The following is a 4084-nucleotide window of genomic DNA, read 5'->3' as shown; positions in this document are numbered from 1 at the left end:
TTGAAGTTTTTTACAATCGGAAGCTATTTTGACGTATAGTAAGTACCTCAGATAAGTTTACTTTTTGTTTAATTTCCATGTCTAAAAAAGGAATTATTTTGTAAACCATAACAACATTGAACTTTCCCGAATTTCGCGAAAAATTTCTCTGTTTTTTGAAATTTCAATCTTTTTACATCCTGCAAATGTTTAAATATTTTGGCTAATCGATTGTTATTTTCGCATATACTACCTCAGATTAACATATTTTATGTTTAATTTTAGTAAAATATTAATAAATTTATTTTATGGAAAACATGCCAACGTTGAACTTACTTAGACTTCGCGGAAAATTGCTTCTCGTGATTGAAATATGAATCTTTTTGCATCTTCCAAATATTTAAATATTTTGGCTAATCTGATGTTCTTTTCATACATGCTACCTTAGATTATGTTTAATTTTATGATGTATTTTATGTTTAATTTTAGTAAAAAATTAATGAATTTATTTTATGGGAAACATGCAAGCATTGAACTTAATTCGTGACAATTTGCTTCTCTTGTTTGAGGTTTCAACCCTTTTGCATCTTGTAAATATTTTTATATTTTGTGGCAATTAGAAATTATTTTGGCACATGCTACACAAGATTAGCTTGTTTATATTATTTTTAATAACTAAAAAGTTAATTATTTTTGTTTTGTTTAATTACATATATACTTACTTAATTTTTTAATTTTAATTTTATCATTAGCTAATTCTTGTTTATTACAGATTTTTTGAAAAAAATTTTAATTTAAGCGATTGAACACTTAACATTTTGACTTAAAGTTTGTATTTTAATGATAAAGTTGAGCTATACAATTTTGTAAAGTTGAATTTATAAGTACATCATTTTTTTATGTCTACTAAAATAATTAAGGTATATAACACGGGTGATTGTGTTTTGGTTATTTACTATAAATCCAGTAGAGTTTGTTATGCTTTCATCTCCCTACTTCCAATTTCCCTCCTTTACCTCAAATATTCAAAATTACTACTTTTGTTGGGTTGTGGGGCATTTGGAACAGCTTACTAGAAGAGGCTGTAAACAGCAAAGGGGTAGATAGCTTAAGGAAGGTCATTGATATTCATTGCGGTCAAATAAATTGACTAGGACCAACCTAGTTAGGCCCTTTGCTTCTTGCTGGTCATCAACAGGCACTTATCTGTGCAATATTTTAACTTCATAAATTTATTCTAAAATAAGAAATGAATTTTATATGTATCAAAAGTAGTTGCTGTACAAATGTATATTTAAGTCATAGGGGTCTTAGTTTTGAAAATGATCCCCCCCCCCCCCCCCCCGATTAGCTCAGTGAAACTTACAGGTGATTTTGTATGAAATCGATTGATTGATTTATACTTTGATACCCATAAATAATTATCAAAAGTCTAATACTATTAAACTTAGTGCAACCGAAATTACCATCTGGGTTGTGTTTTTGATCCTAACCGCCCTTATATGTGTATGAACCACTATCAATCAAAACCTCCTCTAGCAATTCCATTGAATTTCTTCTGATAAAAATTAAAATCACTCAGGAAAGGTTCTTTTTTTTATATATATAAATATTAACTTGCATATTCTATAAAATATACTTCTTTGAATGTGAAGATTTCAAAATTAAACATCGTAGGACCTGCTCCTCTTTATGACCAAGTTTTTCAGACATTTGCAGAAAAACTTTCAACACAGTGGATCTTTTTACTTCCTTTTACAAAAAAGGAAGTATTGTATTCGCGAAAAAATTTTCACTCAAAAATCGCCCTTAATTTCCATTTTGCTCACCCCCAAATGAATGTTGAGTTTTTTTGTCGATTCGACCACATGCGGAAAAGTGCCTAAGAATGTATAGACACGCGAAATATCCATTTTGACCATCACCGAGGTAATTACAACGACTTTTCTCGTGACGTCTGTATGTATGTGCGTATGTGTGTATGTGCGTATGTATCTCGCATAACTCAAAAATGGTATGTCCTAGAAAGTTGAAATTTGGTACATAGACTCGTAGTGGGGTCTAGTTGTGCACCTCCCCTTTTGGTTGCTTTCGGATGTTCCTAAGGGGGTCTTTTGCACCTTTTTGGGGGGAAATCATTGTTAATATCAATGCAAACTTAAGTGGTGTTATAATTTGGTAAACACTTGGTGACGTATCGCCAAGCTTTTGGTCGCCAAGTTTTGTCGCCAACTTGGCGACGATTTTTTTTTTTTTTAAATAACTTGGTATTAACTTGGCCACCGATGGAAATATTTAGAGAGTTAATCATTGAATCACATTATTTTTATTTATTTTTGAAAGTACAGTAATTCATTTTCAAAATTATTTTTTGGCAACAGGGGAAAAACAAACGATTTCTTTTTTCTTACTTTTTTTTTTTACTTAAGTATTATTTTCCCGAAAGAATTTTCACTCAAAAATCAACCTTAATTTCCATTTTGCTCACCCCCGAATGAATGTTGAGTTTTTTTTTTTTTTTTTTTTTTTTTTTTTTTTTTTTTTTTTTTTTTTTCAAATCGACCACATGGATAAGTGCCTAAGAACGTATAGACACCCGAAATATTCATTTTGACGATTACCGAGTTAGTTACAACGAATTTTTTCGTGACGTCTGTACGTACGTATGTATGTATGTGCGTATGTACGTATGTGCGGATGTGTGTATGTGCGTATGTATGTCGCATAACTCAAGAACGGTATGTCCTAGAAAGTTGAAATTTTGTACGTAGACTCCTAGTGGGATCTAGTTGTGCACCTCCCCTTTTGGTTGCATTCAGATGTTCTTAAGGGGGTCTTTTGCCCCCTTTTGGGGGAAATCATTGATAATTTTGATGTAAACTCAAGTGGTGTTATAATTTGGCGAACACTTGGCGATATATAGCCAGTCTTTTGATCGCCAAGTTTTGTCGCTAACTTGGTGACAAATTTGGCGATTTTTTTAAAGTTTTAAATCTGGTTTCAATTTGGCCACTGTAGGAAATATTTACAGAGTAAACTATTAAATCACATTAAAATTACCAATAATGGGAAAATGACATGAAATTGGAGTAAAAGGAAGTCATGTGATTCACACATCAGCTCGTTTTTTATCAAAGTCTTGTTGTAGAAAAGGCAATTTTGTTTTTCTTTACTTTTTTATATTATTACCTATTATTTATATGTTTGCATTGCATGAAATCTTCATACAATATTTTTAGTACAAATTTATGATATTGCCTTGAAAAAAAAATTTTTTGCCTTGAAAAGTACTTGAAAAGTGCTTGAATTTTTTTCTCCCTTTAGGGTATGAACCCTGTTACTTCTGTTACTAGAATCAGCTAGTGAATGAGGTATAAAAGTTGGGTAGAATATCTTTGAAACTTCAATGACAAAGAAGTAAATTTCAGTTATTTTTAGGCTGATCAAGAATGATCCACGAAGAGGACCTGTTAAAAATTATTATTCATTTATACTATTAAAACCTGTTAACTTCTTCGTGTATCTGTGTGTCTGTAACCCTATCTCCTCCAGATTGTCATTGATGTATACCAGGTCAATACTTCTTATACTGTTAGATACAGAACATCCAGGGAAAACTATCCAGTCTCACCTATCACCTTTCTAAACTCTTAAGTAATTTTGTGATAACTTTTTATTGTTTTCTGTTTTTTCCCCTCAAAGATTGATTTTCTTACGTATTAATAATTACAATAATTAGGGGAGAGTCGAGAAGAATTGGACTGCGGGAGAAGTGGAACAGCTGCATTTATATAAGTCGAAATAAAGTGAAAAAATATTTCTACATCTTGTCCAGTAGATGTTATAGATGTAGAGTTGAGTCAAGCGAGGGTCTAAAGCTGCTACCACTACCGGACTAGCTAAAAATTAATTTTTCTCATTTTACTTCGGCTTATTAATGCAGCTGTCCCATTCCTCCTGACTCCCCACCCCTCTACCACACTTGTCTCTGTCTTAATTAACGTATTGTTGTTTGCAAGCCTGGATTTACCTATAGCAAAACAAGTTAAAGCTTAGAAACCCAACTTTGTTGGGAGCCTCCAACTCCCGAAAAACAACAGGAGTC

Source organism: Uloborus diversus, chromosome 2 (genome assembly GCF_026930045.1).
Source record: "Uloborus diversus isolate 005 chromosome 2, Udiv.v.3.1, whole genome shotgun sequence".
NCBI lineage: Eukaryota > Metazoa > Arthropoda > Arachnida > Araneae > Uloboridae > Uloborus > Uloborus diversus.
This window is presented reverse-complemented; position numbering follows the sequence as displayed.